This window comes from Lissotriton helveticus, chromosome 1_1 (assembly GCF_964261635.1).
Source record: "Lissotriton helveticus chromosome 1_1, aLisHel1.1, whole genome shotgun sequence".
Taxonomy (NCBI): Eukaryota; Metazoa; Chordata; class Amphibia; order Caudata; family Salamandridae; genus Lissotriton; species Lissotriton helveticus.
In genome coordinates, this window is record NC_136057.1 from 1,509,135,792 (window position 1) to 1,509,162,752 (window position 26,961).

Here is a 26,961-nt window from a genome sequence, read left to right on the forward strand (position 1 = left end):
CCTCTACTGTTTCCATGGTCATCTAGACCACCAACCCTGCATGGTTGATATATGGCTGGTACATACTAGTAGTCATTTTGCATGAATATATACAATTTGCGTAAAGTACAAAGGTAACCCTATACCAATAACAAATCAAGTATTTACAATCAGATCAAGTTCCTTCTATATACAGTGATTTGATATTATATTTCAAATGTTTTAGTAAAGTACTCTCACTAACCTGTAAAATGAAAACAAGTAAAGCGAAGTAAAGAAGGGAGGGAAGGAATAGTTTCCAAAAACAATGTTTGTAGATATTAATTATCTACAATATTCCACTAAGTGACAACAAAAAAGAGAGAAAGTGATGTCTATTGCAAAATTAAAAAGTGTAAAACAAAGTGTAGATGTTCTTAGATAATGCATAGTATATAAATGTATGATCTGTGTTTAACCTATTATTTACAATTATATACATATCTAAATCATCTATCACCATTTGCAATAAGAACATGATTTCTGTAAAGTACTTTATCTAACCAATTCCTTTCTTCGTTGTGCTTTTACAATATTCATTGCCTTTTTGATTCTCATCCTCCCTAATCAATCATTGTACTTTATTCAATTTTCACATTATATGATCTGATTGATTTCTCCGGTTCCTGCTTATTTAATGGTTTCTAGTATGTACTTAGTCCAACATCATACATTTCCTTAGTGTATGAGTTATCATACAGTCCTAAAGTGAAGGATTCCATTCCTATAATGTCATTAGTTTTTTCTATGACTATTTACAAATGTACATGCAATTCTGCGTCCAAATTATGGCCGAATGGTACCTCTGTTCCCATGCTCAGTATCATTCTAGACTCCAGGCGTCTTAATTGTAACAACTGATCTCCGCCACGTTCCGGGATTTTACACATCTTAATCCCCGAATATTTTAGAAGGGCGGGGTTACTTTGATGATGTAGAGCAAAATGTGTGGCCATTGGGTAGCCAGGGTCCTTGTTCTTTATTGCCCTTAGATGTTGAAGTATTCTCAGTTTTAGTTGGTTCACTGTGCTCCCGATGTAATACTTTCCACAAGGGCATTGTAGCCTATAAACCACACATTTTGAGTCACAGGTAATATGTTCTTGTATCATTTCTGTTTTGCCATTTTGTAATTTGTATTGCTTGATGTTTGTTCCATGCTCACAGGCTTTACATTTGTGGCATTTCCAGAAGCCTGGTGTTGTTAGCCATGTCTGTTTTTTCTCCTCACGTAGTACTAGATGACTCTGCGTTAGTATGTCTCTTAGGGAGGAGGTCTTTCGATATGTGATACTTGGATTCTTTGTCAGGGTTTCTCTCAAAGTGTTGTCTAGAAGGAGGACTTGCCAGTGTTTTTGAAAAGCTTTCTTCATATTCGCACTTTGATTGTTGAAGTCTACTATCAATCTAGTTATTTCATTCCCTTGACTTGTCTCTTGCTCCGAATTTGTTTCAGGTTTCTTAGTTTTCGGAGTTAATAACTCATCTCTCTTTTTCAGATGCATCCTGTTCTGTGCAATAGATATCACTTCCATTGGGTATCCTTTTCAAGGAATCTGAAGCTCATTTTTTCTATTTCCTCAGTTAGATCTTCTTGTTCGGAGCAGTTCCTTTTTGCTCTCAACATTTGACCATAAGGAATACTCCATTTCAATCTTATGGGGTGTCCGCTGTTTGCATGTAGAATGCTATTACATGCAGTCGGTTTCCTATGGATTTTAGAGCAAAGTCCGTTGTTCTTAACAAAAATTTCCACATCAAGGAAAATCAGAGTGGGAGCCGACTGTGGACGTGAATTTTAGGTTGTACTTATTGTTGTTTAAAGAACCAATAAACTCTTTCAATGAATTTTCATTTCCGTCCCACATGACAAACAAGTGGCAGTTTAGGTCATACCCGATTCCCCTGTTCCGTTGGCAAAATCCTGCAGGATTCACTCTCCGGGGCTGGAGGTTGCACAGAGGTACTAGTAGACATTTTGACAGGCAGACAGCCCAAGCGGCTTCTCTAATGTCTGCCGTCCGTACTTGATCTTCTAACGGACGCCATTAAAGTGAGGCCGAATGAAAATAATCTTTTGGCAGCTATACACGGCGTTGTTGTGTTCCTTGGAAGGAACAGAGACAGCGTGGTGTATATATATGTATATATATATATATATATATATATATATATATAAATATATATATATATATATATATATATTCACTGAAAAAACCATAGGTTATAGACCATATATAGTTAGGAATTTGCATTTACAAAACCTTGAAAATTCACTGAAAAAACCATAGGTTAGAGACCATATATAGTTAGCTGGACATTTTATTGACATAAAACCAATGAAATTCCATATATAGTTAGTTGCACTAACCATATATCGCGCACCCGCAATCCACTGCTGATGATGTCACATATTACATCATTCATGACATGGTCAGTGACATCACTGATGACATCACTGATGACATCTCAAATGACATCACTGATGACATCACTGATGACATCATCTAGTGTCTGTGTGTTTTTGTAAAGTTTAAATATGTTTTACATATTGAAGAATGAGTGGATGTATGGAAGACTGAGTGTGTGTGTGGCTGGCTGGGAGGTGTGTGACTCTGTGCATATCAATGTGTACTTGTATCAATGATTGTATAAGAGAGTAAGTATTTGTTAGTATATGTGTGAAAAAGTATGGTGTTCTGTGTTTAACTGTATAGATGAGGAAATCGAAGTGTGATTGATTCTTCACAGGACTGACTAGGTGTATGAGTGCATATGATAGTGTTGTAATAATGAGTGACTGTATGTATGAGTGATTGTATGGGTGAATGAGTGAATGTGTGTGTAGACGTAGGAATCAGTGAGTGCGTATGTAGTAACTGGTATTGGTGTGTCATGATGTCATCAGTGATGTCATTTGAGATGTCATCAGTGATGTCATTTGAGATGTCATCAGTGATGTCATCAGTGATGTCACTGAAGTATGGTGTTCTGTGTTTAACTGTATAGATGAGGAAATGGAAGTGTGATTGATTCTTTACAGGACTGACTAGGTGTATGAGTAACTCCATGGATGAGTGGCAGTGTGTGAGTGTCTGCATAGGTGTATGAGTGCATATGATAGTGTTGTAATAATGAGTGACTGTATGTATGAGTGATTGTATGGGTGAATGAGTGAATGTGTGTGTAGACGTAGGAATCAGTGAGTGCGTATGTAGTAACTGGTATTGGTGTGTCATGATGTCATCAGTGATGTCATTTGAGATGTCATCAGTGATGTCATCAGTGATGTCATCAGTGATGTCACTGACCATGTCATGAATGATGTAATATGTGACATCATCAGCAGTGGATTGCGGGTGCGCGATATATAGTTAGTGCAACTAACTATATATGGAATTTCATTGGTTTTATGTCAATAAAATGTCCAGCTAACTATATATGGTCTCTAACCTATGGTTTTTTCAGTAAATTTTCAAGGTTTTGTAAATGCAAATTCCTAACTATATATGGTCTATAACCTATGGTTTTTTCAGTGAATTTCATTGGTTTTTTAAAAGCTAATATCTCTAGCTGTAAAATATATTCTTTATTACGTGACGTATCACGTAGCCACGTGAGACGCCTCATGACGCGTTGCATAACCGTGACGTATCGGCTCTGCAGCGCAAACAAAACCCGTAACGTAAGCGTGCCGGAGCACGCTTACAGATATATATATTTTTTTTAACCTTAATTAGACAAAATCCACACGTGCACATATCTTGAGGCCTTGCAAAGGCACATCAAACAAACAGTCCCTACAATTTTGCCAAGTTTGCTGGAAATCTATTCCCTTAATTTTTTTTTTACTGTTTCTCTTGGTTTTCCCCTTGTTACGCTTACCGGGACGCTACCCGGTACGCGAACCGGACGCTCCAAAAACACAAGATGGCGGACTCCCGTTACGCTGCCGGTTAGCTGCCCGGTTCGCGTACCGGGAAGCGCCTCTACCGCGAAAAATCGCAACAATTTTTTATTTTTTTTTGCCCCGCGGGGGACTTTAATATCCCCCTCATCAATCCTAGGGGGTCAGGAGGGGTTTACCTTGCCCCCTTTCCTTCATTTCCCCCTTCTTTTTTCACCACATCTTGTCTCTCGAACCTACCGAGAGACAAGATGGCGGCCGCTCCGGACTGTTTACAATGTTGACAGCTACGCTGCCGGTTAGCTGCCCGGTTCGCGTACCGGGACGCGCCTCTACGGCGTAAAATCGCAAAAAAATATATATTTTTTTTTTTTGCCCCGCGGGGCACTTTAATATCCCCCTCATCAATCCTAGGGGGTCAGGAGGGGTCTACCTTGCCCCCTTTCCTTCATTTCCCCCTTCGTTTTTCACCACATCTTGTCTCTCGATCCTACCGAGAGACAAGATGGCGGCCGCTCCGGACTGTTTAGAATGTTGACAGACACCGGAGAGCCAATCAGCTTCGCTTCGCGAAGTTCCGTTACGCGTCAGGTACGCGAACCGGGGCGCTAACCGGAGCGCTGTCACAGATATATATTTTTTTTTAAACGTTAATTTCTCAAAATCCACTGGAGCACATATATTGAGACATAGCAAAGGCACGTAGGGCAAACCATATCCACAATTTTGCCAAGTTTCATGTAAATCCATTCAGCCATTCGAGCTAAAAGTGAGTCCAACCGCCCTATGGAAAAATGAATGGGAAAAACGCGTTTTGGGACCCCCCTTTTTTCTTGGCCCCCCCTGGACGAAACCCCCCAACATTTTCAGGGGCTGCTCATAAACATAATGTGCCATTTTCCTGAAAATTTCAGCCAATTCCGTCCACAAACGCCAAAGTTATTAGACATAGAATTTTCAGAAATCCCATAGAGAAAAAATCCTAACTATATATACCCACTGGCTATCGCCAGTAGGTAATATACATATATAAACATATATAATCTGCATATCTATATAAATATAAATGCATGCATACATATACATATATGCATACATATGCATGTTATTTACATGAAAGTTTTAAAAACACTAATAAAAGCAAAGCTAAAAAGCCACCTCATTACAAACAGAATGGCTTTAACTTAAACGAGGGCGAGATCTATTGCATTTTCAATGCTTGTTTACTTTGGTTCTATCAAGAAGGCATTCAGATGTGTCACACATTTGCCATAAATTCTGAATGTTAGCACTCTAGTTGCTCATTAGATCACTGTAGTAAAGCTAGTGCTCACCAGGGAAGTCTGCTGCTAATCATGGTTTGCAGCCATTTTCCCGCATTTTTTATCCCGCGGACTTTCAGTCCGCAAACCATTATCCCGCAAGGTCATTTACCTCGCATACCATTATCCCTCATTTTTTCAAAACGCATGTGCATTTATCACGCATGCCTTTACAAAGAATTACGTTTTAAAGGCATGTATGGTAAATGCATTTGCGTTGTGAAAACCACGATGACGAGAGAGGTAAGTGGGTTTGTGTTAATTTTTTCGTGGGTTAGTTATTGTGTAGTGTAGTGTTGTGTAGTGTAGTGTTGTGTTAGTGTAGTGTAGAGTTGTGGTGGTTGTTTAGTGTAGGGTCATGCTGGGGGTAGTGTTTAGGGTTTAGGGTTGTGTTGTAGTGTTTGCGTAGTGTAGGGTCATGCTGGGGGTAGTGTTTTAGGGTTTAGGGTTGTGTTGTAGTGTTTGCATAGTGTAGGGTCATGCTGGGGCTAGTGTTGTAGGGTTTTGGGTAGTGGTGTAGTGTTTGCGTAGTGTAGGGTCATGCTGGGGCTAGTGTTTTAGGGTTTAGGGTAGTGTTGTAAGGTTTGCGTAGTGTAGGGTCATGCTGGGGGTAGTGTTTTAGGGTTAAGGGTAGTGTTGTAGTGTTTGCGTAGTGTAGGGTCATGCTGGGGTGTAGTGTTTTAGGGTTTAAGGTTGTGTTGTAGTGTTTGCGTAGTGTAGGGTCATGCTGGGGGTAGTGTTTTAGGGTTTTGGGTAGTGTTGTAGTGTTTGGGTAGTGTAGGGTCATGCTGGGGGGTAGTGTTTTAGGGTTTTGGGTAGTGTTGTAGTGTTTGCGTAGTGTAGGGTCATGCTGGGGGTAGTGTTTTAGGGTTTTGGGTAGTGTTGTAGTGTTTGCGTAGTGTAGGGTCATGCTGGGGGTAGTGTTTTAGGGTTTAGGGTAGTGTTGTAGTGTTTGCGTAGTGTAGGGTCATGCTGGTGGTAGTGTTTTAGGGTTTAGGGTAGTGTTGTAGTGTTTGCGCAGTGTAGGGTCATGCTGGGGTGTAGTGTTTTAGGGTTTTGGGTAGTGTTGTAGTGTTTGCGCAGTGTAGGGTCATGCTGGGGTGTAGTGTTTTAGGGTTTAGGGTAGTGTTGTAGTGTTTGCGCAGTGTAGGGTCATGCTGGGGGTAGTGTTTTAGGGTTTAGGGTTGTGTTGTAGTGTTTGCGTAGTGTAGGGTCATGCTGGGGGTAGTGTTTTAGGGTTTAGGGTAGTGTTGTAGTGTTTGCGTAGTGTAGGATCATGCTGGGGTGTAGTGTTTTAGGGTTTTGGGTAGTGTTGTAGTGTTTGCGTAGTGTAGGGTCATGCTGGGGTGTAGTGTTTTAGGGTTTAGGGTAGTGTTGTAGTGTTTGCGTAGTGTAGGGTCATGCTGGGGGTAGTGTTTTAGGGTTTAGGGTAGTGTTGTAGTGTTTGCGTAGTGTAGGGTCATGCTGGGGTGTAGTGTTTTAGGGTTTAGGGTAGTGTTGTAGTGTTTGCGTAGTGTAGGGTCATGCTGGGGGTAGTGTTTTAGGGTTTAGGGTAGTGTTGTAGTGTTTGCGTAGTGTAGGGTCATGCTGGGGGTAGTGTTTTAGGGTTTAGGGTTGTGTTGTAGTGTTTGCGTAGTGTAGGGTCATGCTGGGGGTAGTGTTTTAGGGTTTAGGGTAGTGTTGTAGTGTTTGCGTAGTGTAGGGTTATGCTGGGGTGTAGTGTTTTAGGGTTTTGGGTAGTGTTGTAGTGTTTGCGTAGTGTAGGGTCATGCTGAGGGTAGTGTTTTAGGGTTTAGGGTAGTGTTGTAGTGTTTGCGTAGTGTAGGGTCATGCTGGGGGTAGTGTTTTAGGGTTTAGGGTAGTGTTGTAGTGTTTGTGTAGTGTAGGGTCATGCTGGGGGTAGTGTTTTAGGGTTTAGGGTAGTTTAGTTGTTTAGTGTATGCTAAAGGCATATTCGTTCTAAAAGTTTTCGTTATTTTAATTTGCGGCCTAATAGTACATGCAGGATTTTTTTTGCGGACTGATGGTATGCGGACTGATGGTATGCGGGATTTCGTCATATATTCGCTAATCATACTTTCTATGGCAAAATGAACCCCCTCATTTTGCTCCTTTTTAAATTAAATGTTTTAAGAGTTACCACTTTATTCCAATCAAGATGGCTTCAGGTGTGCCATACCTTTGTAATAAGTAGGACTGTTAGCACTCTAGTTGTTCTTTAGAACACTCTGGGACATTCTGTCATTGGGCTATAGTTGGGCTACATCTGGCTGATATTTGGGCTACATTTGTTTTTTTTTGTCTCTGGTGGCCATCTTTGGGCTACATTGGGCTACATTTGGGCTCCAACATATATATAGCCCAATGTAGCCCAATATAAATTTTTCAAAGTTAATTTTCGTAAAAACCACTGGAGCATATATCTTGAGACATAGCAAAGGCACATCGGGCTACCAGTCCCTACAATTTTGCCAAGTTTGGTGTAAATCCATTCAGCCGTTCGGGCTAAAAGTGAGGCCAACCACCCTATGGAAAATTGCATGAGAAAAGCACGTTTTGGGACCCCCCTTTTTTCTCGGCCCCCCCTTGACGAAACCCCCCCCAAATTTTCAGGGGCTGCTCAGAAACAAAATGTTCCATTTTCCTGAAAATTTCAGCCAATTCTGTCCTCAAACGCCAAAGTTATTCGACATAGAATTTTCAAAAATCCCATAGGAAAAAAATCCTAACTATATATACCTACTGGCTATCGCCAGTAGGTAATATATATATATATATATATATATATATATATATATATATATATATATAGCTAAAACGTCTCCTCATCTCGAAGTAGTCTGGGATACACAGCGGGGTTTTCAGGGTATGTTTTATTTAGATTTTGCGGCATTACGCGTTTCGGCGATTAGCCTTTATCAAATGCCTCTGTTATTGCAGTCTCATTTCAAGTGTTTATGTATACCCCTCCTCCTGTAGTAGCGTGGGGCACACCCATACCTGAGTTCCTTTAGACACACCCACCCAGTTCAATTGTAAGGACTGCATCTCCCAGCATGCAGTTGGTTCTCTTCTGGATGCGTGTCCCTTTCAGCCAGATTTCTGACTCAAAGTTTTGAGAGGCTGATAGGAGCTGTGGTCCGGTTGAGGCTGCTCTACTGTGCTGGACGACAAACACAACCCCAAGCCCCAACTTCCAACCGTACTTTCATGCTGGCTGCAGGCTCTGGAAACGCCGGTAAAGTAACAACGCTCCTCCATGTGTTCATGGATTGTCTGTGACACCAGCTCCTTAGCCGCCTTGGGACGCGCGGCGATACAGGTAATGGCCATGACATCTGGATCCTTGTGGAAGGGCCTCCCTTGCCTTTCATCTGCCACACGCCAATATGCAAAAAACTTCTCCTCCTCTCGAAGTAGTCAGGGATACACAGCGGAGTTTTCAGGGTATGTTTTATTTAGATTTTGCGGCATGACACGTTTCGGCGATTAGGCTTTATCAAATGCCTCTGTTATTGCAGTCTCATTTCAAGTGTTTATGTATGCCCCATCTCCTATAGTAGCGTGTGGCACACCCATACCTGAGTTCCTTTAGACACACCCACCCAGTTCAATTGTAAGGACTGCATCTCCCAGCATGCAGTTGGTTCTCTTCTGGATGCATGTCCCTTTCAGCCGGATTTCTGATGCAAAAACAGACACGATGACGTAATTGCGCCCCACACGTAGGAAATGCCCAACGCGAGCATGCAACTAGCGCTCGGAAACGGAAATACGCAACGCGAACACTGAAAACAAGATGGCCGCGCCCATGTACGACTGCATGGGTGACTTCGCGGTCAGCGCGCTGAAAAAAACCCGCGAACACGCAAAAATAAAAAAAATGCGGATTTTGCGGACCGCGAATTCGCTTTTGCACGAATTCGCGTACTGCGAATTCGCAAATTTCGCCCATACTTAGTTGAGATGGTGCTTCATGCTACTGCAGAAAAACACAGGCGTTACAAGATGTTGGGTTCCTCACACTCCCAGCTTCTCTCACACAGCCATCAAAGGCATGTACCAATAGAGCACAAAGAAGCTTCTCTAATGCAGTTTTCTTTAGGTCAAAAAACTATTGTCACTATATATATATATATACACCCGTACACCAAGTCCAGCACCACGAGCTCCCAATCAGCTTGGAGCTCAAACACGGTAAGGAAAGAGGAGCCGACCCAGATTGCAGTGAGCAATTTAGAAGTTTATTTCGTGAAGCTCGCCCGCCAGCATAACGTTTCGGCCTGCCCAGAGGCCTTGGTCACATGACGCCAGCTTGGGAGGGAGTTCTATTTTAAGTGCAAGTGCTCTTAAAGCAGGGATTGCCATTGGTCAATTAAAATCGAGACATCAATGCCACAAAGAGAGGACTATATAATGCATAAATGTAAAAAACATCCCTGTATTTACAGTAAAAACAATGATTTACACAGACGTCATGTCAACACACAAATTACTACTAAAAATTGAAAATCTGTTAGTTTAAAATACAGTCAGATTCCTCAAAATCAATTGTGTACACATGGTATTGTATTACAACAAATATTGAAATTTCTCATATATATTTATTCCACACGTTTCTCCTGTGCATCAGCCGCTACCAAACCGCTACCAAACCGCGCGAGTCGCGTCGTCTTTCGGACCCCGCAGGAGTAGGTCCGTAATGTGTACACCACGCTGTCTCTGCTCCTTCCAAAGAAAACAACGACGCCGTGTATAGCTGCCAAAAGATTAATTTAATTCGACCTCAATCAAACGCATTCCAGCAGTCCTTGCTGCCTTCTTCACCGATGAACAAGGCAGCAAGGACTGCTGAAACGCGTTCGATTGAGGCCAAATTAAATTAATCTTTTGGCAGCTATACACGGCGTCGTTGTTTTCTTTGGAAGGAGCAGAGACAGCGTGGTGTACATACATATATATATATAGACACTGACGAAGCTGCAAAGCGAAACACGTCTGTCGAGGGTGAGGGGTTAGTAATAAAACATCTGGGGCCAGATGTAGGTAATCCCAACTTACCGATTCCTAAATACCGAATCATACCGATTCGGTATTTAAGAACTGGCAATCGGGATGTAGGTATTTTTACCAATTCATTTACCGAATCGGTAAGATTCGGTAATTACCGAATCGGTATTTACCGATTCGGTAATTGCCATTGATTCCTATGGGCTTTGAGGCCCACAGGAATCAATGTCAATTACCGAATCGGTAAATACCGATTTGGTAAAATTACTGAATTTACAAGGGGGACAGGGTGTCACTTTGACACCCTGTTGCACCCCTAATTCTGGCTTGTGTGCAATGTGACACACATACATGCCCTTAGGGCATGTATGTGTGCCACATGGCACCGGTGTACATGCACAGATGTGCATGTACACAGAAATTCATTATTTACCACCAAGTATTATTTGGTGGTAAATAACGAATTCCTAAGGGCCTGTGGCACTGTTTTCAGTGCCACCTACATCTGGATTTACAGAATCGATAAATTTACCGATTCACCGATTCTGTATTTTACCAAATCGGTAAATATACCGAATCTGTAACTTTACCGATTCTGTAAATTCAGGCCCCCTACATCTCAATATCCAAATACCGGTCGGTAACGGCCGAAATCGGCCGTTACCGACCGGGATTTGGCGACCCACATCTGGCCCCTGGTGATGGATATCTGAGTGCTTGCCGTTTTTTAACTCAACCGAGTTAAAGTGTTTTTGAATATATATATATATTACCTACTGGCAGTCGCCAGTAGGTAATTATAGTTAGGACCTAGTTTCCATAGGCGCCGGTCGACGAATCTTCGCAAAATTCTCCAAGAAGATGGGGCGCTTCGCTCCTATCCTGAAAGTTTCGGGATGATTTGTTAAGTGGGGGCCGAGAAAGAAGGGGGTCCCAAAACATGTTTTCCCCGTGCAATTTTCCATAGGGACCTTTAGACACGGCTACAGCCCGAACTGCTGAACGGAATTACACCGAATTTGACAAAAAGGTAGAGTTTGGTTCGCAGATTACACTTTTTGTTAAATGGTGTAAATCCATGTAGTAGTTCCTGAGAAAATCAAAAGTAAAATCATAGATATATCTATGGACGGAGTAGGGTACGTGTATCCTCCCAAGCACGCGCTTTATGCTAATTGGCTGCCAACACTCCAAACCAGGAAGTGTTGGTAGCCATCTTGTGCCTCTGTAGAACCGAGGCACAAGAAAACAGAAAAAGAAACGCGAAAAACAAGAAAAGGAGGCAGGGTAGAAACACCCGGACCCCCTAGGCCTGCTTAGGGGTGTCCCACAAGGACCACATTTTTTTTAAATCGCGGAATGCGAGTAGGATACGCGTATCCTGCTGATCCCCCCCAAAAAAAGAAGCGCGGGCTCACAAGCTTTAATTCTAATTACCCCGTCCCGGGGGCAATGTGTTTTATAATAATGGGGGGCCCAGAAGGGCCCCCCCAGCCCCGGGGACTGCCACCCCCCGGGGCTTTCACATTACATATGCGGGAGGCTCACGGCCCCCCACAGCCCCGGGGACCGCCACCCCCGGGGCTTCTTTGTTTTTATAATAATGGGGGGCCCAGAGGGGCTCCCCAGCCCCGGAGGACTGCCACCCCCGTGGCTTAAATATTACGTATGCGGGGGGCTCACGGCCCCCTCGGGGACCGCCACCCCCCGGGGATACTATTTTTTTTTAAAATAAAAAAAAACCTGTGTGGGGGGCTCAAGCCCACCCACACGCCCTGGGGACCGTAGGATCCGGGGAGCCGGCAGGGAGCGTGGGGGGCTTGGGCCCCCCCCCCAAGGTGCCCAACGAAGACGGCCAGCCACGGGGTAGGGGTTCCCCGGGGTCAAAAGTGGGCGGGCCAGGAGGGGGGCCACGTGGCCCCCCTCCCCAAATAATCTTAATTTTTTTTTTAAAGATGCAGCCCGGCCCCGGGGCATGGGGTCCCCGGGGCCTGGAATTAGCCACGGGAAGGGGGCCACGTGGCCCCCATCTCATTAAAAAATATATATACATATATTTGGGGGTCAGGCCCTGGGGGATGGGGTCCCCAAGGCCCAAACAAAAGAAAAAGGGGAGCTACACAGACCCCCTTCTTAAATTATTATTTATTTTTTTTAAACCGGGATCGGGGAGGAGTCCACGCCCCCTCCCTGCACAGAGGGGGAAGTAATGCCCCTTTAATACTGGGGGTCCCTGGGGACCAGGTAGCCCACCAGGAACCTCCAGTATGCGCCAGGGGGCTGCGTTGCAGTGAGGTGTCATGAGGCCACGCCCCTTTTTACACCCTTCTGCAACGCAGCCCCTTGCGCATACTGGAGGTTCCTGGTGGGCTAGTTGGCCCCCAGAGACCCCCAGTATTCAAGGGGGCTTAATCCCCCAATTTAGAACGCGCCACAGGGCGCTTTTGCACAGTGGTGAAGGTAGGGGGCGGGGCTTGAGGTGACGGATTGCACCACTCTGCAAATGCGCCCCCTAGCGCGTTTGCAGAGGGGGAACTAATTCTCCTCGAATACTGGGGGTCCCTGGGGGCCAACTAGCCCACCAGGAAGCTCCAGTATGCGCCAGGGGGCTGCGTTGCAGAGACGTGTAAAGAGACCGCGCCCTTTTTTACACCTCTCTGAAAACCGAGCCCCCTAATGCATACTGGAGGTTCCTGGTGGGCTAGTTGGCCCCCAGGGACCCCCAGTATTGAAGGGGACTTAATCCCCCAACTTAGAACGTGCCACGGGGCACGTTTGCAGAGTGGTGAAGGTAGGGGGCGGGGCTTGAGGTGATGTGTGTGCAAACACGCCCTGTGGCGCGTTTTAAGTATGGAATTAATTCCTCTTCAATCCAGAGGTCCCCTAGGGGCCAACTAGCCCACCAGGTACCTTTAGTAAGCGCCACGGAGCTGCGTTGCAGAGTGTTGTCAAAAAGGGCGTGGCCTCTGATCACCTCTCTGCAACGCAGCTCCCTGGCGCATACTGGAGGTACCTGGTGGGCTAGTTGTCCCACAGGGGACCTCGGAAATGAAGAGGAATAAATTCCCCACCTTAAAACACGCCATAGGGTGTGTTTACATAAGTCACCTCAGGCACCGCCCCCTTCCTTCAGCATTGTGCAAATATTCCTCTAAAATCAGCCGAACTACGAATTCCGATTTACTTACCTGTTAGCACAAGAGAACCCAGTGCTGCATCTTTTAGCCCAGCACTGACCCTGAAAAGTAATTCTAACCATACTTACCAGTAACTTGTATTTCCTTCCATAGGAATCTATTGTGTGGTTTTCACAAGAAAAGTTTCTAAGTGTGGAGTTTTGGAACTGTAAAATATTCCTCTAAAATCAGCCGTATACGGAGCTAATTGAAATATCGTGCAAATTCATGCTTGGAGAATTACATTTCTGCTCTACTAGTAAAATGAGTTTTCTAGACTGCTGGTTCTTAATAACTTCTAATGGGGGGGATAGGCTTAGTTGTGCGACTTGGAATATCTGTGGGCTGAACGACCCTAAAAAACGCAGGATCTTCCACAAAATGCTTTAAATTATGCAGATAGACCTAATCTGTCTGCAGGAGACCCATATTCCCTGGAGTAATCGAGGACATTTAAGATCTCCTGGGTATGATTTAGTCGCCTGTACTCGCCAAACATCTACAATTAGGGGTGTTGCTATCCTGCTAAAAATAGGGGTTGGGCTGGTTAAAAGAGTGAAAGAAGACAATTGTGGCAGATGGGTTGTTCTTGAATTGGTGGTAAATAATCGTCCTCTGTCTATATGTTCGATTTACACTCCTCACCTGGATGACCCCCAAGTCTCTAGGAATTTAAATGTGGAATTGGCAGGGTGGCCACACCCAATATTGTTTTGTGGAGACTTTAATATCAATATTTCCAGTCAAATCAATATATCAATGTAGCATAGCTATTTAGGTCGGAAGCCCCAAGTTTTTAGGGCCCTTCAGACCCTCCTAGTGGAACATGGCCTGTTTGATGTGTGGCATTATCATCATCAAAATAGGGACGGCCATACATTTTATTCCATTCCGCATAATAAAATGGTGCGGCTCGATTATGTTTTTATGTCCGATCAATCTGTGAGATCTGCTAATATTGAAGTCACTCCCAGGACCATATCTGATCACAATCCCATAATTATTAACCTCCTATGGGATCGTCTTATTAAACAGATCAGATCATGGACCTTTGAAAGGAAATTGCTCTTAGATAAGCAATATCAGGAATAGATGACTGCTTGGATTGTAGAATGTTTGAATTTCAATAGGGGCACTGCTTCTACTTTTGTTGTCTGGGACACATTCAAAGCTGCTTTGCGTGGAGAAACTAAAAGATTTGCTTCTTACCGCTGGAAACAAGCGCAGCAGGAAATTAAACATAGAGTAGGAACACTCCGACAATCAGAACTTGATTTAAGCTCTAATATCCGGCTGGGTCAAGATGGGGCCAGCAGTCAAAAATTGGTTGCAATAGCAAAGTCTAATTTGCTAGAACCACTGTATAAAGATCTTGCAGTTAAATATACCCAATTTCGAACCTTAATGTATGAGTTTGGGGAAAATTCAGGCAAGGTCCTTGCAAAGAGATTACAACAAAGGGCCATGGCTAATCGGATTGTCCGAGTTATCGATCAGTTTGGTAGCGTTCAGGAAACTCCTAGTGGTGTCTTGAATGTTTTTGTGAACTTTTATTCTAGCTTATATACAGAAGATCCTATTATCACCCTGCAACAACAAGCTAGCATGGATCAATTTTTTAACTCCTTAGACACTCTGAGGGTCACAGCAGAGCAAAATGAAGTCCTGTCTGCACCTATTAGTTGGGAGGAAGTTAAAGTTGCCATAAAATCCCTTTCCAATGGCAAAGCAACTGGTTCCGATCTTATTCATTTAGAGTTCTATAAAACTTTTTCATCAGTATTTAAGCAGGAAATGTTAGACGTTTTTAGGTCTGCGCAAGCCGGGATTGTTCCCGACTCTTGGCGACGGGCGATAATTGTCCTTTTTAAGAAAAAAGGCAAGGTTGAGTTGAACCCTTCATCATATCGCCCAATAGCACTCATCAACACCGATAGTAAAATCTACTCCAGAATTCTAGCTTTTAGATTAGCTCAAATTATTGTCCCTTTGGTCTCGCCCCGTCAACACGGGTTTATTCCCGGTAGGGACACAACCGATCATATTCGGCTTGTCATTGCTCTGCTTGATTGGGCTAAGGCCACGGGCTCTCCTCTTGGGGTGATCCTGCTCGACGCCGAGAAGGCGTTCGACAGGGTCTCCTGGGGATACCTGTGGGCCATTTTGCGCTGGAAGGGATTTCCTGTTAACTTTATTCAGGCCCTTCAAGCCCTTTATTCGGCTCCATCTGCTGCAATCCGTATCTCAGGGAGGGAGTCAGAGTACTTCTCTATCAGCAGGGGGACCAGACAAGGTTGTCCCTGCTCCCCCCTCCTTTTTGCCTTGTTCATTGATCCCTTCCTTAGTATGATCGAAAGGTCCCAGGGCATCTCTCCTGTTAGGGTCCTGGGAGTTGAATACAAGGCATTGGCATATGCCGACGACATTGTTGTATTAACTGATAATGTTGGTCCGTCGTTCAGTGCATTAGAGATTCTTGCGGGCGATTTGGTGTTATATCTGGCTATAAGTTAAACGTGAAAAACAAGAGGAGATGCCTGGTCCACAGGACTGTGTGTGTGTTGTGTCAGAACTAGAACCGTGAGTCCATCAGATCACAACTGGAGTGACACTGGGCTGAAAAAAATCCCATCAGCCCACCCTTATGATGGAATATCGTCATGTGGGATACATATCATAAATCCAGATCTCACCCAACGCACCTAGTGATGATGCGGAGATGGATTTTGAATGTATTCTTCTAGACCACAGTGTTCTTCAGATAGTGCTAATGGAGTGCAGTGCCAGTGGAAAATAAAGTGAAGATAAAGTGAAGATAAAATTGGCTCTCGGGACAAAAATGAATTTTAATGGGTATTGTCCTAAGGTCAAAACTTAAAACAGCGCCTGATAGTTTAAAATAATAACTATCTGATGGCGCAGTGCAGTGAGGTCAACATGTTTCAGCTCAATTGGACAAAGTGTCCAAGCTTTCTTCAGGACCGGATGGTAATAGCGACTGCATTTGTGGAAGTTTTGCTAGTAATTATGCACAGATATAATGGATAGTTCCTACCAGATACTTTGAGCCCAAATGTTTTCTGGCAGATATCCAATCATTCATTCTCTCCCAGCATTCTGTGGGAAGTTACCTCACCTCGCCCGGCACCCGCTCGGGGAGAAGGAGGCCCCGCTCTGTCCGTCGGTACCTCTGGGCCGGCGTCCGAGAGGGAGGTAAGTTAAACGTCGCAAAGACGCAAATTGTTCAATCTATAGCCATGCCCTTGTCACAGGCTCCTGTAGTTCCAGAGGCTACATACTTAGGTGTGCAAATCTCGGCTGATGTAGATCAGATCCCTGATCTGAATTATTCTCTCATAATTGATTCACTTCACATTAAGTTAGAGAGATTGGATCATCTACATCTCTCGCTTTTTGGACGTTGTAACATCTTAAAAATGCTTGTCCTCCCGAAATTTTTATATCTTTTTAGATCTATCCCACTCTTAATTATTAAGGCAACATTAACAAGAGCAGAAAGGATATGCCGATTCCTATGGGGTTATCGCAGACCAAGAAGGGCGGCAAAGTGGACTTGTCTACCGCGTGAGCGTGGCGGCTGGACAGTTCCGAATCTGTTCTATTATTATTGGGCCACTCTGATACAACATTTTGGCGTTCCCTTGCTGGGTGATTCAGTTGACACTCCGTTACATATGTCTCCATCTATTTATGCAATATCGCTTGGCGATGCTGCCAAAGGAGTTTTAACTCGGATCCTCGAACCAAGCTATTTAAAAAAAACAAAATTTAAGGTTTGTTGGGCCCTATTTTCGGTCTGGCAAAGAATCCGCTGCCACTTTTTAATTTCAAAGCTTAATTATTATACTCCATTTAATGCTCCAGGATTATTACCCCCAATATTTCAAGAGGGTGTGATCATAAAATGGAGCTCTGCTGGTTTGAAGGAAATTGGGGATTTGGCTCAGTCCGGTCAGATGGCTTTATTCTCCTATTTGAAGGAGAAGTTTAATTTACAATCTAATTATTTTAAAAATATTTACAGCTCAGAAGCTTCCTTGATAAGAATCTTCCTAGAAATCCTAATATGTTTAATAAGATTACCATAGTCGAATTAATACGAAGAAAGTCTAGGTTAGGTGCTCTGTACCAGTGTCTTCTTTCTCAACTCCCTGATGATCTAGATGTTCAGAATAATAAGTGGGCTGTTAAATTCGGGGTACCATTTGTAGATCTAAAATGCCAGTTTCTGAGCTGGGATGGTGTAGTGAGCTAAAAAACGGTGATGGATCAAGCCTGATCTTTTGACTGGGTATGAGTGTTCTGTTTAATTCAGATGCTCTGTCCATCACCACCCCCTTTTCTGAATCGTTTTGGCCACTATAGGAGTGGCAGGGTATGCTCAGATGTGAGTCCCTTGCTCACTGCACCATCAGGATTCAAGCAAGCCGGGCCGAAGACGGCTGTAATGCCAGAAACCGGTCCCCGGAAGCTTGTTTCCTTTCCAGTGAAGAATTGGCTTGGTAGTTTGGTCTGCCCTGTTCCCATGATGCACTGGGCCAGGGACAGACTAATTTGCATGTAGCCAGGTTCTGAACTGGGATGGTGCAGTGAGCTAAAAAAACGGTGATGGATCAAGCCCTGATCTGTTGACTGGGTAGGAGTGTTCTGATTAACTCAGATACTCTGTCCATCACCACCCCCTTTTTGAAATTAGATGTAATTGTGGCATGTATCACCGTTTTCCTACACTTCTCTGGCAGCAGCTTGAGAATTTTCCGTAGATTCCTCAGTTTGCTAAGGCAACACCCCGTCACCTGCTGAATATGGGAAGAAAAGGATAGACTGTCGTCCCATTTAACCCCTAAGTTTTTTGCTGAATAGCTAGGTAGAGGTGCAGGCCCCATCTCCACGGGCCACCATAGTTCTGCAGCGGGAGGAGTGCCTTTCCCGAAAAAGATCACCTCAGTTTTATTCGGATTTAGCTTTAATGTATTCGTGTTCATCCAGGTTGCCACGTCGCCGAGACATCCCTTAAAGCTGGTAAAAGCTGCCACTGACACTTCTGAGTAGGGAAAAACCAGCTGGGTGTTGTCTGCATAAGATATTGGAGTGACCCCCCAGTTGGCAATTAATGTGAAGAGCGGGGCCAGATAAATATTAAATAATAAAGGGCTTAATGCCGACCCCTGCGGAACGCCACACATCAGGCCCCTGGACTTTGAGGAACACGCCCCCTGTGCCACCTTCTGCGATCTGTTAGTTAGGTAAGAATGTAGCCACCCGAGAGCCTGATCCTGAAGCCCAATTGCTGCGAGCCGTTGTAATAGTCTACCGTGGTCGACCGTATCAAAAGCGGCCGACAGATCCAGGAGCATCAGCATAGCCGAGTCCCCTGAATCCATCGACCACCTCACTGACTCTGCCACCTCGATCAGAGCTGTCTCGGTACTGAAACCGGGTCTAAACCCCGATTGGGTCTCATGTAGAGTATTGTTGGCCTCGATGTAGAGTTTTAACTGTCGCTGGATCCGTTTCTCCATCATTTTGCCCGGTGCCGCCAGTAAAGAAATTAGGCGAAGGTTGTTCAAGTCCTCTGGGTCCCCGTTAGGCTTTTTCTTCAAAGGAAGAAGCGTTGCATGTTTCCAGCCCTCCGGGAACTCTCCCGTGCTAATGGAAGTGTTCCAGATATTCTGCAGGGTAGGAATCCATTGTGTGGTATTTAGCTGAAAAGTTTCTAAGTGTCTATTTTCACAAACTAAAAATATTCCTTAAAAATTGCCTGTATGACTTAAACGCATTCTTTCGACTGGTTACAGGAGATGCACCGGTGCTGAATCTAGGATCCACCACTGTGTAAGAAGTAACATTAACACTACTTACCTGACAAGTGAATTTCCTCCCATAGGATAACATTGGTGATTCTATGTGAAAAAGTTTCCAAGTGTCAACTTTTAAAATACAATAATATTCCTTAAAAATCACTACCGTAACCAAACCGCTTTTACTCAACTGTTTACAGGAGATGTCCCAAGACTGAATCTAGGATCCAGTCCTGTAGTTAGAAAAGTAATCCAAAAAGTAACTAATTGCATTTGACTAGAAATTCACATTGAACTCAATGTTGTATTGTGTCTGAAATTGTGTTGCGCATTGCAACAACTGAAACTACTGTACTTAAAAGTCTATTGCCTATTTCCAAAGTATTTAAACTAAAGTAATTTATTCTGAGAAGCTATATTTTGTAATGTAATATATAATGTAATTTAAAAAATAAAATATCTAAAAAGAAATAGTTTTTAAAAATGTAGTAAATAGGTATCAAAACAAATAAATATAACAATTAATACATTTAAAAATTGTCATTTACAAAACCTTTAAAATTCACTGATAGAACCATAGGTTTGAGGCCTGATATAGTTAGGAATTAGTATTTAATAAACCTTTGAAATTCACTGAAAAAACCATAGGTTTCACACATGTTATAGTTAGCTGGACATTTCACTCATACAAAACCATTGAAATTCCCCCGTTATAGTTAGTTCAGTTAACTATAACTCGAGCGCCCGCAAGCCACTGCTGATGACTTCACATATTGCATCATTCATGACATGGTCAGTGACATCACTTATTACACCACTGATGACATCTCAAATATATATCCTATCGCCAGTAGGAAGTTATAGTTAAGACCTATTGTCCGCAGGAAAATCGTAACATTCTTTTCCCGATAACTTTGATGCCGGTTGGCGAATCTTCGCGAATTTTTCAAAACTTATGGCCTGCTCTGGTCAGCTCCTATGTTGAAAATTTCGGGGTGATTTGGCAAGCGGGGGCCGAGAAAAAAGGGGGGTCCCAATACGTGTTTTCTCTAGGTTAATTCCCGTAGGAAACTTTAGACACGGCTACAGCCCGAACTGCTGAACGTAATTACACCAAATTTGGCAAAAAGTTAGCCCATGTTTCAGAAAGAACTCTTTTTGTTAAATGGTGTAAATCCGTTAAGTAGTTCCTGAGAAATTCAAGAAAAAGAGGTGAAAAAATGCATTTACCCTAGGAAACTTTAGACACGGTTACAGCTCGAACTGCTGAACGGAATTACACCAAATTTGACATAAAGGTAGTCCTTGCCTTAGAAAGAACTCTTTTTCTTAAATGGTGTAAGTCAGTTCAGTAGTTGCTGAGAAAATCAAAAAAATATATATCGATATACTGAGGCACGGTGGATCTGCGCACCCTGCCAATCATGAGCTTCACTCTAATTGGCTGTCAACACTTCAAACCAGGAAGTGTTGGAAGCCCTCTTGTGCCTCGGTAGAACCGAGGCTCAAGAAAAGAGAAAAACAAAGGCGCAAAACAAGAAAAGGGGCAGGGTAGAAACACCCTGACCCCCTAGGCCTCCTCAGGGGGTCCCACAAGGACCCCCAGTGCAAAACATTGTCCGAATTCGCGCTGGGTGCGCGAATCTGGCCGCGAAAATAAAAAACCCGAAGCGCAGGCTCCCGTGCTTCGTTTAATTGAAGCCTCTGGGTGGGCCAGGTCCCAGGGGCAGTAAAAAATGTGTGGGGGGCCCCAATCCCCTCCACACTGCCCCAGGGACCGCCACCCCCGGGGCTTTGCATAAATCCAGTATGCGCCAGGAAGCTGCGTTGCAGAGAGGTGTTCAGAGGCCACGCCCCTTTTTACACCTCTCTGCAACACAGCTCTGTGGCGCTTACTGGAGGTACGTGGTGAGCTAGTTGGATCCCAGGGACCCTCAGGATTCAGGGGGTCTTTATCCCCCAACTCAAAACGCGCCACAGGTGTGTTTGCACAGTGGTGAATGGAAGGGAAGGGGCGGGCCTGAGGTGACATATGTGCAAACACACCCTGTGGCGCGTTTTACTTTGGGGAATTAATTCCTCTTCAATCCTGAGGGTCCGTGGGGGCCAACTAGCACACCACTTACCTCCAGTAAGCGCCACTGCGCTGCGTTGCAGAAAGGTGGTCCAGGCCATGCGCCTTTTTACACCACTCTGCAACGCAGCTCTGTGGAGCTTACTGGAGGTAAGTGGTGGACTAATTGGCCCCCAGGGACCTTCAGGACTCAAGGGGATGTAATCCCCCAATTTACAACGCACCAGGGGTTGCGTTTGCGCAGTGGTGCAGGGAGGGGGCGTGGCCTGATGTCACAATTGTGGAAACGCGCCCTGTGGCGCGTTTTAAGTTGGGGAATTAGGTCCCCTTGAATCCTGAGGGTCCCTGGGGGCCAACTAACCGACCAGGTATGTCCAGTAAGTGCCACAGAGTTGCATTGCAGAGAGGTGTAAAATGGGGCAAGGCCTCAGTCCACCTCTCTGCAACGCATCTCTGTGGTGCTTACTGGAGGTACATGGTGGGCTAGTTGGACCCAGGGATTCCTAGGATTCAAGGGGACTTAATACCCCAACTTAAAACGTGACACAGGGCACCTTTGCGCAGTGGTAAAGGGAGAGGGCGGGGCCAGAGTTGACGGGTGCAAACACACCCTGTGACGCGTTTTAAGTTGGGGAATTAAGTCCCCTTTGATCCTGAGAGTTCCTGGGTCCAACTAGCCCACCATGTACCTCCAGTAATCACCACAGAGCTGCGTTACAGAGAGGTGGCCCGAGGCCATGCCCCATTTTACACTTCTCTGCAATGCAACTCTGTGGCACTTACTGGAGATACCTGGTCGGTTAGTTGGCCCCCAGGGACCCTCAGGATTCAAGGGGACTTTATCCCCCAACTTAAAACTGCCACAGGGCGTGTTTGCACACATGTCACCTCAGGCTCCCCCTCCCTTCACCAGTGCGCAAACGCTCCCCGTGGCGCGTTTTAAGAAGTAGTTTTAATCCCCCTGCCCTATTATGTACTAGGGGCTTACAGAGGAGGTCATGCTAATCACAGCGATACCCCAATGCGTAGTGTTCCCTAGTGTATGTAGGTGTTTTCTCTGTATTCTAAGTGTCTTTTAGCAGACCACTGCCTCTAGGCCTGATTAGTCAGAGTCAGTTACCACCAGTACCCGTCTGAAAAAGTTGTGGGCACAGGATGATTTTGTAACCAGGCCTCTTTCATCTCCTCTGTTGGTTCTTCCTGCACATGTCTTGCTTCTTCTTGCACTTTTCTTTGTCTTTGAGGACTTACATTGCTTCTTTCTGCATTTCTTTTGCTTCTTTCTGTGCGTTTTTCTTCTTTCTTCACATTTCCTACCTCTGTAAGCATAGTTAGAAACTAGCATTTAATAAACCTTAGAAATTCACTTAAAAACCATAGTTTTCAGGCTCGTTACAGTTAGGAATTAGCATTTAAAAAAACTAGTAATTAACTGAAAAAAACGTTGGTTTCAGCCACTTTATAGTTAGAAATGAGCATTTAAAAAAACCTAGAAATTCACTGAAAAAAACATAGGTTTCAGGGGCGTAATAGTTAGTTGGACATTTCACTCGTACAAAACCATAGAAATTCCCCCGTTATAATTAGTTCAGCTAACTATAACTCGCGTGCCCGCAATGCACTGCTGATGACGTCACATATTACATCCCTCATGACATGGTCAGTGACATCACTCATGACATCTCAAATGACATCACTAATGACATCATCCTTGTGATAGTGGCAGACCTCCTCTCACCCTAATATAACCTTTGATACACACACTCAAAAATACAAACTAACATTTTTAAAACAATGGACATACCAATACCAGTTACAACACACTTATTCAGTAATTCCAAGAACTACACACACATCCACTCATTCACCAACAGTCCTATACAGTCACTCATAGATGTACTCACTCATCATATGTACTCATACACCTATACATCCTGTTACACACCGCCACTCATCCATAGTTACTCACACAGATAGTCACACATGCAAACAAAGTATCAAACATCCATTTACTTGCATATACATTTATACACACACCACCACACTTACTTCTACAGAAACTTGCACATACTTACTCTCTCAAACCATCACTTATAAAAACACATACTTATTTATACAGGAACTCTTCCAATCTCTCACTCTCACATATACTCATGTATATACACCAATACTCACATATACTAGTTTAAAACATATATGTAGTTACTCATAAAGATACTATTGAGACAGTCATTCACTCACTAACACACCCATACACGCACTCATCCACCCATACAGTCCTGCACACATGCTGTCTTCAACACATACAAACAGTGAGTCACTCATTCATGCATCTATGCACTAAGTAATACCCCCCACCGAACCATACAGACACTCAGACACTCATACTGATACTCAAAAAACCAACTAATAACCCATATAAGCAGTCATGTAGCTACTCACCAACCCATGCAGCCACTTATACACAAAGTGAGAGACTGATACAGATATTTACATATTTAAACATTACTCGCTAACCCATGTATTCACTAAGATACACTTAATCAGCCAGTTATACAATCAAATTTACCCAAAAAAATATCCATTTAGACACTTACGCACCCATTTATTCTTCCATCGACCTTGAGATATACATATATAAAACATTTAATTTTCAGAAAAACACACATTCACTGGATGATGTCATGAGTGATGTCACTGACCATGTCATGAGTGATGTAGTATGTGGGCACGCGAGTTATAGTTAGCGGAACTAACTATAACGGGGGAATTTCTATGGTTTTGTACGAGTGTAATGTCCAACTAACTATAACGTCCCTGAAACCTATGTTTTTTCAGTGAATATATATTTATATATATATAAATATTCCCATCTGCATGTTTCAGTGTGCAGCCTGAACGCCGGGGTGCCAGAAAACGCCCCCGCCCAGTCGTATTTAAACACTCCACTCCTCTGATCAAGAACTGAATGGCACTCCAATGTAGCTGAATTTATTTGAGTTATGCGGGTAAGTACGAAAAAAGCGTCCTGCTCGTTACAGCATTCAGCCTTTCTCATGATGGCCACACACAGTGACAGTTTCTCATAATCATTTAACATCACAGACATGAAAAAGGACCAATCCAATCACACTTTTGCGGCGGCTATCTTATAACGTCTTTGTACGTAGCATTGTATAGATATAACATTCCTCAAATTCAAAATTAGTGTGTTTGTACAACAATACATCAAATTCATAATCCATATACAAAATTGGTATATGCCTGTATTATTCCGCCCCACTGGGCATTTTTCAACCAAAAATTTACAACTGTCATAGTATCCATCTGGCATTCATCTTCCTAATGCACTGTTCAGTCAAAGTGCAGAAAATCATCATGCCTTATTGGGCAATTATTAATGCTGAATGGAACCAATACCAATAGCAAAACATGACTGCACCACCCAAAAAAATATATATATACAAATAACTGTGTATTGGTTTGGCCTTATTGGGCATACATCTGGCATTGTATCCATATAGTAATACTGACCTTAATGCACTACCACATAAGAGTGCAAACAACAAATACCCAATAGGGCAGGATTAAAAGTTAACTCCTAAATGAAAACAATACCAAAGAATATAAATACCAAATAGATATCTCAGCTCTGTTACATTCCATTGACATCGGTAAAGTGCAGCCCCCAGACTCCACACTCCAATGTGTCTTTTTCGTACATATTGGCCCTGTAAATAAACAAACAATAGTCAACTTATTATTGGTAGATACATCATAACATAAATATAAGCCATTTCAATCTGTGCTTCCGCTGTGCGAATTTAAAAAAACAACATTACTAACATTAAAAATTGTGAAAGGCTGATTATTTAGGACACACCTACAAATATGCGCATCTTTTCATCTACATTCAAACCTGACGGTTTTTTAGTGTTGAGCGGTAAGATGTACCTACATTCAAGTTGCCTAAGTATCTTCTCTCTGTCTCCTCCTCAGAGTGATTTTTCTGTCTGGTCAATCACACTGCAGGTCAGGTGTCATGAGTTGCACTCATGATATTGTTTAAAGTGTCTTGCTGCAGGGTACGATTCATCTGTATTTTCTTATTGCTCTTATAAGGTACAAGATGCGTTTATGTGCTTGTAAGATGGTACTTCCAATGTATTTTTTCTTACAGGGGCATGACAACCTGTAAATCACGAAATCTGATTTACAAGTAAGGGATTTTCTGATTTCTATTCTTTCTCCCCGATCAGTATAAACCTCTGTAATATTTACTCCATGTGTACAGGCTTTGCATCTGCTGTATCTCCTGAATCCATTTACTGGTTTCAGCCAAATACTGTGAGAAGCTGGCCTGGTATATGATGTCCATCAATGTAAGTGGGCACCTAGCACCAGTCCGGACAACACTTATGGTGATTTAAGAGGTCTTAGACAATCTTAGAAAGTTCTCTAAGTGGTAGCTCTGGAGAGAAGCCTTCAGGCTTAGTCCAGAAGGAGTGTAAAGCAGCTTGTTTTACCAGAATGCAGTCTTATAGTATAGATTAAGTGAAAAAGAACCGCACATGGTATTTATAAAAATATGGGTTTATTATAATATACTCTAACACATTTAGGTATCTCCTATCCGGAGATAATCATAATGCACACAATACTTTGCAAACAAATACAGTAAATAGCACAGAATACTCAGTGAACCCCAGGTGGGGCCCATACCATATACTAAGAAAATCGTGTGAAAGACAAGGTCGAGAGGACATAGAAGTTCTGGGGACCCAAGGAACCACCCTAGGTGAGTAGATAGGTACCCCACGGAGATCGTGTACAGTGTGGGAAAACGACTGCGTGCTCCGTACAACTCTACGTGTAAGCCGCTGTTGGAATTTTAACGCTTAAGGACCCTTCCCTGTGGACCCCGAAGAAACCTTGTGGAAGACAGAACGTTGGAGAGCCACCCCACCCATGGATACCCTAGTACCCAGGTGCCTACACCAGAGAAGCCGGGTGCATAGGTGTGAAGTGGTGTCGGAAAACGCCGTCTAACCCAATGGAGGACCTCAGTAAAGTGCCGCTGCTGGAGAAGGAGAAAGTGTCCGGTGGAATCCGAAGGTGGATTCTAGTTGAGAAGTGCCTGCAAGCACAGGGGTTAGAGTCTGTCACTCATGGGTGACCAGGAGATCTGGAAGACGAAGGTCCATCAATGTCTGGAGTTGTAGGAGAGTTGACGAGGACGTTGACTCTGCAGCTGTGAGGACCAGATGATGCTGGGGAAGACCAGGAGCCGTGCATGAGCTGTCCCACGTCGGATGTCGAATGCTGAGGGGTCGTGTCCAGCGGGAGCACCGACAAGCCTTGGCAAATGCAATACATGCAGAAGTCGAAGAAGGTGTAATATCGGGACCAGCAAGGTCCAGGGGACTGACCATGAGCAGGGGAGTCAGGGCAGGCCCGAGCAATCAGGGGAGCCCAAAAGAAACAAAGGTGACCCTCAAATGGACCCACAGGCTGGAGGCACTGAAGTCGTGAGAGGACCTCAAGTGACTCACCAAAAGATACATGCCACGATGCACACGATGTGGGGTGGCCAAAGATTCTGGTCACTGGAGATTCTCGAGTGGGGATACTT

At 43.8% G+C, this 26,961-nt stretch overlaps 1 protein-coding gene across 3 annotated transcripts in view; it reads left to right on the forward strand.

The window, feature by feature from the left end:
• Positions 1-26,961, forward strand: part of ATF6 (activating transcription factor 6) — a 1,455,481-nt gene that overhangs the window by 1,337,981 nt on the left and 90,539 nt on the right. The window lies entirely within an intron of this gene.